Consider the following 13,584-nt stretch of genomic DNA (forward strand, 5'->3'; position numbering starts at 1 on the left):
AGTCCCTCAAATTATTATTTTTGCAATTAAGTCCTAATTACTCAAAATCATCAAAAACTCCAATACAAAACATGTTAATCTAAAACATATATTTCACATTTCATCATCAAACAACAAAAATCACAAGCTCTCATCAATGGCATAAGTCAAAATATTCATCAAAATAAAAAATTCAAGCATGTGTTCTGTAGTACTTGAAGCAACGATCTCAAAAACGTAGAAATTATTAAAAACCGAACAAAAAAGAACCTGGATTGAGCTTGAAATGATGGCTGGACCTAGCTCTTTTCTTTTTTTCTTTCTTATTTGTTGTTTCAGTGGTGAACAAATGAATATAACATGTATTTTAACTTATGTTTTATTATGATATATATTAACATTTTAATTAATTACTATTATGTCCTTTCTAGTTAAATAAAAATCATTATATTATTTACCCATTACTGTCCACATACATTAATAATGGCATAATTACCACTTTAAGGCTTCAATTTAGAAAGTCGCTAACAATTCAAAACCTTTTTAGAAATAACCCCTAAATTTTCATTTTACGCAATTAAATCCTTTTATTTAATCAGATACCTAAACGACAAAATTAAATCACAGAAATTTCACAGATATAAATTCACACAAAATAATCACAAAAAAAATAATTTTTAAATATTTTTATGACTAGAATTTGTGGTCCCGAAACCACCGTCCCATTTAGGGTCTAAATCGGGCTGTTACATTTGGTACAATAGAAATCAGTGTATTCCACCATTGGTAAGCCAAATCTTTTAACATGGATACATCACATTTTAGACGTTCAGCCTGTGTAGAAGATAATTCATCGAAAAACCTGATGGTGTTTTCTAACTAGAATTCAGCTTTTTTCAGATCATCTTCAGTAGTAGCTCTAAAGTCTTCTACTCTATATTTTCGAATTTTTATCTACCAAAGGCTTACTGGTTCTAGCAGGTTCTGTACCATTTGGCACATCAGATACCGATTGAGGAACAGGAAGGGAAGGTTATTGTACAGCAAGATTTGTTCTCAACTATTTAGTGAACCATTCATTCATCATTTGGAAGAAGGCTCCTTTAGCCTCCTCTCATTGGTCCTCAGATACAGGCCTTCTACTACTAGAAGCAGCTCTTTCAATTGAAGCTTGAGCATTGTTCTCAGCTTCCTCATATTCATCTCTGTTGGATGGCATTACTATATGAAAAAATGTTTAAAATGGTCAGGAGATATCACACTATCACAAATTATATAATGACATGTATAGCTAAACTCATACTTACTACGTTAGTCTGAGAATCAGCTAAACAGTAGCTCTGATACCAATAAATGTAACACCCTTAACCTATATTCAACCCCGAAACAGAGTTAAGGTGCATTACTGGAGTTTACAGAACAAATACAATTAATTCATGTCAATTACTATTCATATTAGAAACTAATCATATTTAATCATATTGTCCCTTAAATGGACCCTCGAGGCCCAATATATGCATTTGAAACAAGTCGAGACTAAATCGAGAACTCAGAGAATTTTTCATGAAATTTCAAATTTTTTCTTAAGTGCTGGGGACACACGCCCTTATGGTCATGCATGTGGCTCACACAGTCAAGTGACATGCCCTGTCCCAGGCCGTGTGGGCATTAGATGTGAGGCACACGACCATGTCCCAGCTCGTGTCTATACCCATGAAACTCTCTGACTTAGGTCACACGCTAGTGTGCTAGGCCGTGTGACTCACAAGGCTGATGATACACATGCCTATATCATTGGCCCTGTGAGCAATTTGAAGCATTCTGTTTCTCAAACTATAAGATGTAGAGGACACAAGCCGAAACCACATGTCGGTCTGCATGGCCGTGTGTCACACACGGTTGAGACACACACCCATGTCTCTGCCCATGTGGAAAAAATAAGGCCATTTCCAAGCGTTATTTCTCACCCGACCTGACATCAACATATCCAACCAATTTTTTGTACCATTACAAGTCACAATAGAACATTCAATTCTAGCCAATTTCAAGTTCAATGCATGCCATAACATCCCATTTATCCAAGTATCGATCTTACCTAATTGTCCATATAAACATATGAGTATATTTACCCATTCATGCAACCATTAATATATTTATGTAACTTCCATCATTCAACCATTTTAATACACACATCAAGCATGATAAGGCCTTATGTAACTACATCAAAATATAACTAACACTAGCCAGTCCAATGGCTAGTTACAACCAAAACATTACACCGTTATGCCTACTAAGCTTATACAAGCCATTATACTAAAAATTGTCTTATTTTATATACTGAAAAGTCTGAGGGATAGTGTGATGTGTCTCCGATCAAGTTCCAACTTCACGAGATTCCTAGAACTATAAAACAGGGGAAGTAAAATAGAGTAAGCATATTATGCTTAGTAAGTTCATATAACAAATAATTTACTTACCACTCATTTACATTTAAGAACAGCAAACAAAATTTATCCAAAGAAATTTGTCAATTTGTCTAAACACATATAATCTCAAGAAACTTGTTAGTCATGTATTACATGTAAACATCAAGAATCAAGGATGAGCTCATCATATAATAATTTTCATATACATATGCTTTTCATATCACATTTCCATTTAACATATGCATTTCTATGACAAATCATGTTAAGTTTTTCTTTCTCAGAGACAAGGGCAAACCCGAAACAAAATCCATGGTTACTCAATCCCACTTCCATTCAGAATCATAATCAGTTGTAACCAACCATATGGCACTTGATGCTCAGCTTTAACTAGCTGACAGATTAAACATCTCGAAACAAAGTCAGAAATATCTCTTTTCATTCCCGACCACCAGTATAGTTGTTTCAAATTGTTATACATTTTCGTACTTCCCGGATGTACAGAAAATCTACTACTATGAGCTTCATTCAAAATCATCTGAATTAACTCCGAATTTCTTGGAACACAAAGTCTATTTTTGAATCTCAGACAGTCATCAACATCTATTCAAAATTCAGAATCAGAATCAGAACTACACTGAGTTTGTTTTGCTTTTAATTCATTATCAACCTTCTGAGCTTCGATAATCTGATATAAGAACAAAGGTCTTGCTTTTAATTTAGCTAAAACTGAACCATCATTAGACAAAACTAAATGAGCATTCATTGCATGCAAAGCAAATAACGATTTTCGACTCAAAGCATCAGCAACAACATTTACTTTTCCCGGGTGATAATCAATCTCAAGTTCGTAGTCTTTTAGCAGTTCTAACCATCTTCTCTGTCGCAGATTCAAATCTTTTTTACGTCATTAAAATACTTCCGACTTTTATGATCAGAAAACACATGACAGTTCTCACCAAACAGATAGTGATGTCAGATCTTCAAGGCAAACACAATAGCAGCTAACTTAAGGTCACATCGGATAGTTCTTTTCATGCGGCTTCAACTATCTCGAAGCATAAGCAATAACTTTTCCTTCTTGCATTAGAGCGCATCCCAAACCAATCAACAAAGCATCACTATAAATCACAAATTCTTTACCCAATTCAGGTTGTACTAAAATCAAAGCTTTAGTCAATAAAGCTTTCAACTGATCAAAGTTGTTCTGACACCTTTCAGACCACTCAAACTTCACATCTTTCTGGAGCAGTTCTGTCAACGGAGTCGCAATCATCAAGAAACCGTTTACGAATCTTCTATAGTAACCAGCATGTCCTAGAAAACTATGGACTTCAGATACATTACTTGGAGGTTTCCAATCCAAAATAGTTGAAATTTTGCTCGAATCAACTCGGATACCAGAGGCTGATACAATATGACCTAGGAAACCAACTTTTTGCAACCAGAATTCACATGTATTGAACTTTGCATACAACTGTTTATCTCACAAAGTCTGTAGCACTATTCTAAGATGTTCGACATGCTCAGATTCATCACGTGAATAAATCAATATGTCATCAATGAATATCACAAGAAATTGATCTAAATACGGTCTTAAAATTCTATTTAGCAAATCCAAAACATAGTAGGTGCGTTAGTCAATCCGAAAGGCATAACTAAGAATTCATAGTGACTGTACCTCGTTCTGAATGCAGTCTTCGGAATATCTGAGTCTTTCACTTGCAGCTGATAATAGCCTAATCTCAAATCTATTTTCAAAAACACAGTAGCTCCTTTTAATTAATCAAACAAATCATCAATTCGGGGCAGGGGATACTTATTCTTGATGGTCACCTTGTTCAACTAACAATAATCTATACACTTCTCATCGTACCATCTTTCTTTTTCACAAATACAACTGGAGCACTCCAAGGTGAGAAACTCGGTCTAGCAAACCTTCGATTGGTCAACTCTTGTAACTGAGACTTTAGTTCTTTTAGTTTGGTCGGAGCTATTCTGTATGGAGCTATTGAAATTGGAGTAGTACCAGGTACCAATTCAATGCCAAATTCTACTTCTCTGACTGGAGGTAATCCCAAAAGTTCTTCGGGAAACACATCATAGAACTCACAAACAACAGGTACAGATTCAATTTTCTTTTTTGACACATTTTAATCAATCACATATGCAAAATATGCTCCACAACCCTTTCTCACAATACTCAATGCTTTCATAGAAGATATTATAGTAGGCAATCTATTCAAATCACTAGATTCAATTCTGACTATTTCATCATTCTTGCATCTCAAATCAAATAGTTTTCCATTTGTAGTTCACCACAGCATCATGCAAAGTTAACCAATCCATACCCAGAATTATATCAAACTCATCAAAAGGCAATAGCATCAGATCAACCGGAAAATAATTGTCTCGAAACCTTAACGGACAATTCTTGCAAACATTATCAGCTAGAACACATCTGCCTAGGGGGTTCGAAACTCTAATTACTAATTCAGTAGACTCTACAGGCAAAGTCTTACTGTGCACTAAGTTCATGCATATATACAAATGTGTTGATCCAGGATCTATCAAAGTTATAGAAGTATCATAGAGAGTAAATGTATTCATAATCACATTTGGCGATGAAGCTTCCTCGCGAGATCAGATAGCATACGCTCTAGCAGGTGCACGAGCCTTAGATCTAATGGTTGTGTCTTTTGTTCCACTTTGACTACCTCTTACATTTAAAGAATATCTGGGAGGTTTACTATAAGAAACATTGCCACTTTGCCTCGGATTTTGAACATTATCTTTTTCAGCTAAATTTGGGCAATCTTTAATAAAATGATTTCTTGAACCACAACTATAACAAGCTCGATTATTACTTTTTCCCCAGCATTCACCAAAACGACGTCTTCCACTTTGATCACACTCAGGTTTTTCATTCCTTGCATTATCTACACTGGCAATAGACGTGGCTGAAGATTTGAATTTCGATTGCAATATAGCACAATCTCTGTTCGAATGTCCCATAATAGCCTTTGAACGACTGCTATCATCTCTAAAATTCTTGGATCCAGATTGAAATGATTTACCGAATGATCTCTTTCGTACCTCTTTAGCTTCAAAATTAGCCTTTCTTTTCTCTTTCCCAAGATCTTCATCTTTACATGCTCGTTCTACAAGCACCATAAATTCTTTGATTTCTAGAATTCCAACGAGCAAACGAATATCTTCGTTCAAACCATCTTCAAATCTCTTGCACATTATTGCTTCCGAAGATACACATTCGCAAGCATACTGACTCAACCTTACAAATTCTCGCTCGTATTCTGCGACAGACATATGGCCTTGTTTAAGCTCTAGAAACTCTTTGCGTTTCTGATCAATGAATCTTTGACTGATATATTTCTTCCGAAATTCAAATTGAAAGAAATCCCACGTAACTCATTCACTCGAAACCACAAATGTCAAAGTTTTCCACCAATGATATGCTATGTCTCTCAGAAGTGAAACTACATATTTTATACATTCTTCTAGACTCAAAGACAACTTATCAAACACTCTAAATGTGTTCTCTAACCAGACCTTAGCTTTGTTTGCATCATCACTTATGGTAGCTCAGAATTCTTTAGCTCCATATTTTCTAATCTTATCAAGTGGTGGTCTACTCAACTGTACCAGATCACTCGTGGCATAACAGGAGTTTGAGGAGGATTAACCGGGGGTGGAGGTTGTTGTACAGTCGGGTTGGCTCTAATGTATTGGGTGAACCAATCATTCATCATCTGATAGAAGGCTTGTTTAGCCTCACTATCACAGCTACTCGTAGCCGATCGAGAATCAGCTTGCACTGTCCCTTGTACGGGAGCAGGCGCATTACTTTCAACATCGTCAGCTACAGATCTATCGGGTTCCATTGCTATATAAAAGCACATTTCAATGTCAGGATTCATCACACTATCACAGTTTCAGATATATGGCATGTATAGCTAGACTCACATACGCTATGGTAGCCTTAGAACCGACTAAACCATAGCTCTGATACAATAAAATATAACACCCCCATTCCGTAACCGTTTCCAGAATAAGTAAGGGGCATTACCGGACAGACAGAACATTTCAGACCCATATAGAATCGTAGATATCACATAACATTAATACATAGGCAATCATCAACAAATTATCCCTTATGATGGTCTACGAGACCTAAAACATACTTTTAAGGACAGTCGGGACTTAATCGAACACATTCATAAATTTCAGAAGTCAAAAAAATTTTAATTCTTTTGAGGTCACACACCCGTGTGACCAGGCCGTGTACCTTACATGGGCACCAGACATGCCCATGTGAACCAGCCGTGCCAAAACAAGGCATACATACAGACTTTCACCCATGGCCAACAGACATTCCCGTGTGCTATGGCCGTGTGATACTTAGCTAGCTAATGACTTGAGCCCACGACTATATGACACACCCATGTGTCTTAACCATGTGATCTTAAGAGGTTGCTGCTTTTCGTACACGACCACAAGGCACGCCCGTGTTCCCTGACCGTGTGGCACAATGCAGGCTTGGTTTAAGCCAACTTGCCACCCCTTTTTGGGTCATTCGTACAAGCAATATTAAACAACATTTATACTAAAATTTTCAGCCAATTCAATGTTCAACACATGCTTCATTATAACTAAATCATCACCATTCAATAACCTATTCAAATCCATGCCAAAACACATTAAAATTCTTATTACATCAACATGCCAAAATGTTCATTTCATAGTTCAATTATAGCACCTTCTAACTCATGCTTAAAATTACTATTTCCTCAACTTGGTATATTTCAAAATGACCACCACATACAAGACTATATAACCATTACAAGTATACACAATTTGGAATCACAACCTATTTACCAAAACTAAGCACAAAACATACCATTCGCTAGCCAACTCTCATGGCATAACATATATATACATATCAAAGCTTAAATACATAGACATTCTAGCCTATACATGCCATACTTAAAAATATTTACATTTTCAAAAGTACCAAAATGAGTTCGATAGTATGGTGATGATCTTTCACGGTCCCCGAGCTTGTGGTACCTTCGATATCTATAAAACAATTCAAACACACACTCAAAGAAAACATTCAAAAGCTTAGCAAGCTCATGCTAAAATTATCAACAGTATATAAAAATTAAAACATCAATACATACATGTATATAAATTCTTAAATCATATATCAAATCTATACCAATCCAATCAATAAGTTCATAAAAATTCAGTGAACTTCATCTAGATAATATCATCTACCACAAAGGAATCATACATACCTAGATCTTCCTATACTTATTCACTTTCAATCTCACCTCTTGCTTGAGTGATTCAAGACTTTCCGTAAATTATTCATACCTTAACATCCGTACACTTAGTGCTATAAGGGTTACCCGAAGCTAAAATAATTCCGCACACTTAGTGCCATTCTAGTTAGCAGAAGCTAAGTTGGTATCGCACACTTAGTGCCTTATATAGCCGAAGCTCTATTAAACCGCACACTTAGTGCCAAGCATAGTCGAATATCATTATGCTCAAATCAAAATCAAATATCTATAAAATTTATGCATTACTATCGCATTAAAACATAGCTTTAACGTCATTTATCACGTACGAACTTACCTCGCACTCGGAATTGTCGATTTGAATTGTCTACTCAATAACCTTCGACTTTCCTCGATCTAAATCTGAATTCCTCCTTTCTTCATCTATATGTTTTCAAAATTAACCCTTTTATTCACCAAATAATTCAATTCAATCCATAAACACATATTTAGGGCATTTTACAAACTAGCCATCATATTTTCACATTTTGACACTTTAGTCCCTATTTCACAAATTCACAAAATACACATAATTTGCATATACACAAACAAAGCTGAATTCTCCTAGTACTCATACTGGTCTACACATTTCATTTATTTCACATTTTAGTCCCTGAAAATAACATTTTTACAATTTAACCCAAATTGCTCAAATTCATCGAAAATCCAAAAATAAAACATTCAAAACCAGCATCAAGCTTTCTTAATTCAGCATATAACATCACAAAACTCATGAATCCATTCATGGAACTTTTCAAAATCATCAATAAAATCAGAAATTGAGACATAGGCTTGATAATATACTAAGCAACGATCACAAAAATATCGAAATCATCAAAAACCGAATAAAATACATACCTTAATTAAGCCTTGAACTAGACGAAACCCTAAACCTCTTTTTCTTTTATTTTGTTCTTCAAATTTCGGCAATATAACATGATAATGGCCTATTTTCATGCTTTTTTTATTTTATTAAACATTATAGACCATTTACCAACTTTACCCTTAATATTAACATATAAAAATCCACCTACTAATGTCTATACTTGTCCATGCATTAGTACAATGGTCCAATTGCATCATAAGGACTCCATATTTAAAAAGTCACATCAAATAGGCACTTTAAGAACCAACACATAGCTTTTACATTTTACCCGATTAGGTCCTTTTTGCAAATTAAGCACACAAACAGTTAAATTTTCACGCAAGACTTTCACACATGTCAATTCACATATAATAGGCACGAAAAATAATATTAAAATATTTTTCCAACTCGAATATGTGGTCCTGTAACCACTATTCTGACTAGGGTCAAAACCGAATTGTTACAACGAGAGGGTCAGAAAGAAAAAATAGCGATAGATGCTAATTAACCAATAGACAAAAGGGAGTTCCAAACTGAACCACAAGTGCGAAACAAAAGTACCCGAAGAACACCAAACAAAAAATTGGCCAGCCAACCAAAATCTGCAAAGGAGCCAAAAGAAAAGAAATTCGGTTACACACGAAATGAAGAAAAGATCCCTACCCCACACTCTAGTTGAATTCCCTTGTGCTTAGAGTCCTTGTACGACACCAACACACCCCTCACTTGCCTCCTAAAATCTCTCCAACAACACACTATCCATATCCATTCAAAAACCTAACTTTTCTCCCCGCAACACTCCTAAAATTCGAATACAACTCCTCACTCCCCTTAATACTCTCAACCGCCTAGTAACATCAAAATCTTACTAACAAACAACCCCTGCACAATACAGTAGCAAAAAAAAACCCTTGACCGCAGAGAGACTCAAACCTGAGTCCCTTACCATAAGTAACACGCCCCTATCCTCTAGATCAACACGGTTTTTATAACATAACCTCCCCTCAATTTAAATAAAAACCCAACATCTAATAGCAAGGGTTTAATTTAGTAAAAACCCAAAAATTTTGCTAAGGCCCAGGTTTGAACCCAGGACATCTCACACCTCTTAAGACACCCTTAACCACCAAAGCAAGCAAGCCACATGCAACAAAACACACAATAAAATCACTAACAAATTTGGGGCGTTACAGCTCTACCCCTTAAAAAAAATTTTGGCCTCGAAATTTACCTGATCATAACAAATGAGGGTATTATTGTCACATCGCCTCCTCAAGTTCCCACGTGGCTTCCTCAGAACTGTGATTATGCCATAGCACTTTAACCAATGGAACCGACTTCTTCCTCAGAACTTTCACATAGCAGTTTAAAATCTGAACCTGCTTTTCCTTAAAGGTCAGATCTGGTCTAACCTCAACTTCCTTAGTCAAAACGATGTGTGAAGGATTAGATCGATGTCGTCTCAACATAGAGACATGGAACACATCATGAATCCGATCTAACTCTGGAGGTAACTCAAGTTGATAGGCAACTAGTCTCACACATTTCAATATACGGTAAGGCCTAGTGAACCTAGGGCTTAGCTTGCCTTTTCGACCAAACCTCAGTACCTTCTTCCACGGTAAGACCTTAAGAAACACCAAGTCCCCCACAGAATACTCAATCTTCTTACGCTTCAGATCCATATATGACTTCTGCCTGTCAGATGCCGTCGTCAGTAGATCTCGAATAAATATAACTTTATCCTCAGTATTAGAAATTTATTCAGTACCCAAAACACGTCACTCGCCCAACTCTGTCCAACACATAGGAGAACGACACCTACGACCATATCATGCCTCGTAAGGTGTCATCTGTATACTAGACTGGTAGTTATTGCTGTATGCAAAACTCTACCAATAGTAAATAATCCTTCTAACTGCCCCGGAAGTTAATCAAACAACTCCTTAACATATCTTCTAGTATCTAAATCACCCTTTCTGACTGCCCGTTTGTCTGTTGATGGAACGCAATACTGAAGTCCAACCTTGTACCCAATGCTTCATGTAACTTTTTCCAAAATCAAGGCGTGAAACGAGAATCCCTATTAGATATGATAGAAATTGGTACCCAATGCAGTCTCACAATTTCAGACACATACAACTTAACCAACTTCTATAACGAGTAGTCTGTACAAACGTGTATAAAATGGGCAGATTTAGTTAGTCGATCAACGATGACCTATACTGAATCCTTTTTATTAGGTGTTAAGGGCAGCCCACCAACAAACTCCATTGTCACCCTCTCCTATTTCCAAAGCGGAATCTTGACCGGCTGAAGCAACCCTGAAGGCAATTGATGCTGTGTCTTAACCTGTTGGAACGTTAGACACTTACTCACAAAGTCAGCAATTTCACGCTTAAGCCCTGGTCACCAATACCACTCCCAAAGATCTTGATACATCTTATTCCTACCAGGATGCATAGCATAAGGACTACTATGCGCTTCTTGCAATATAGACTGCCTCAAATTAGTATCTTTCAGTACACAGACTCCCCCATATAAACAAAGTACCCTTTCACTATTCAGTGCAAAATTTGAAGTTTCCCCATTCTCAATATGTTGAAAACGAGAGCCCAACGACTCATTCTTTAATTGCTTACCTTTAATCTATTCAATCCACCTCAGTTTAACTTGAAGTTCGGCCAGTAAACTACCATCATTGAATAAACTGAGACAAGCAAAATCGCCCTCAAATCAGTCACAGCCCTACGGCTCAGTGCATCGCTACCACATTAACCTTGCCAGGATGGTATTCAATCGAACAGTCACAATCCTTAAGTAGTTCAATCCATCTGCGTTGCCTAAGGTTTAGCTCCTTCTGAGTGAGGAGATACTTGAGGCTATTTTGATCTGTGTAAATGATACACTTCTCACCATATAGGTAATGCCTCCAAAATTTCAGTGCGAACACCACTGCGGTCAACTCCAAGTCATGCGTCGAATAATTCGCCTCATGTGTCTTAAGCTGACGAGATACATAAGCCACTACCTTACCCCATTGCATCAACACACATCCTAAACCAACATTTGATGCATCGTTGTAGACAGTTGAATTCTTTTCTAGACTCATGCAGTATCAAGACAAGGGTCTCAGTTAAAACTTTCTTGAGTTTCTCAAAACTTTCTTGCTGCTTATCAGTCTAGTTAAATGGTACTCCTTTATGCAACAACTTAGTCAGAGGTGCAGTAATCAATGAAAACCCTTCAACAAAGCGTCTATAGTACCTTGCCAAACCTAAAAAATTTCAAATCTCAGATATCGTCTTAGGCTGTTTTGAATCTGGAACAGCCTCAATTTTCTGAGGATCAACCCTAATCTCCTTTACAGACACCACATGACCCAAAAAAGTTACCTCTCGTAACCAGAATTCACACTTACTGAAATTAGCGTATAACTATTTCTCCCTCAAAATTTGGACAACAACATGGAGATGTGCATCATGATCCTCCTCAGTCCTCGAATACACCAGAATATCATCTATAAACACCACTACAAACCGGTCTAGATTGGGCTGGAGCACTCGGTTCATCAGATCCATAAAAGCTGCTGGTGCATCGTCAGTCCAAACGGCATCACTAGAAACTTGTAATGACCATAACGAGCCCTAAAGGCTGTCTTGTAAACATCCGTCTCCTCTACCCTTAGTTGCTGGTACCCCGATCGGAGATCAATCTTAGAGAAGACCGAAGCTCCTCAAAATTGGTCGAATAGATCATCAATCCTCGGTAGGGGGTACTTATTCTTGATAGTCAATTTGTTCAGTTGCCGTTAGTCAATGCATATACGCATGGTTCCATCCTTATTCTTCACAAATAAAACCGGTGCTCCCCACAGAGACACACTAGGACGAATAAACCCTCGATCTGATAACTCTTGAATTTGTGCTTTAAGCTCCTCAAGCTCTTTCGATGCCATTCCATAAGGGGAAATGAACACCAGAGCTGTACCAGGCAAGAGCTCTATCCCGAACTCAACTTCACGGTCAGGAGGTAACCATGGTAACTTATCAGGAAAGACATCCAAAAAGGCCTTAACTGTTCTGATATCTTGTGAAAGACGAAACCTCAAAACTTGAAGCACTGACGTAGGCTACATACGCCTCACAACCCTTACGCACCATATTCTCGGCTCTAAGCACAGAAATCACATTTAATAGATAATTCTTATGCCCTCCAGTCACAATTACCTCATCACCCTTTTCAGCTTTTAGTGTCATATGCTTAGCAGCACAATCCAAATTTGCCTAATGCTTAACTAGCTAATCCATACCCAATATTATATTGAATTCCCCAAAAGGAAGTTCCATTAAGTCTCCTAGAAAGATCGTTCCTTGAACCTCCAAAGGTACATTCTTAAACAATTTGTTCATTCTCACTGACTGCCCTAATGGGCTCAACACGGTAACCTCACTCGAAGTGCTTTCAACCATTATACCCAAAGTCCTAGATACAGTGCATAGTATATAAGAGTGTGTAGATCCAACATCAATCAATGCAGTATAGGGTATATTATGAATAAAAAACGTACCTGTAATAACATCTGGAGCGTCTTTGTCCTCTCGACGATGTGCAGCGTAAACCAGTTCCGACTGCCTCGCCTCAACATGACCAGCACCTTTGTCCGGTGCTCCATGACCCCGACCCATACCATTTCAACCTCTGGTCTGACCACGACCTTTTGGTGGTTGCTGAAAACCTCTCTGCAGTTGAACAGTACCCTTATCAGTAGCTTGCATCTAATTAGGCCTCCGTGGATAATCCCTGATACGGTGTTTCATAGATCCACACCTCAAACATGCCCCTATTTGAACCCAAGCCTCGCCCTGATGGCGTTTCCTACAAACAGTACAAGGCTGCAACCCAAAAATAGCAACAAGGGACCCAACAGTGACTGGCCCATCAACTCTGGCCT

Source organism: Gossypium hirsutum, chromosome A08 (assembly GCF_007990345.1).
Source record: "Gossypium hirsutum isolate 1008001.06 chromosome A08, Gossypium_hirsutum_v2.1, whole genome shotgun sequence".
Lineage (NCBI taxonomy): Eukaryota > Viridiplantae > Streptophyta > Magnoliopsida > Malvales > Malvaceae > Gossypium > Gossypium hirsutum.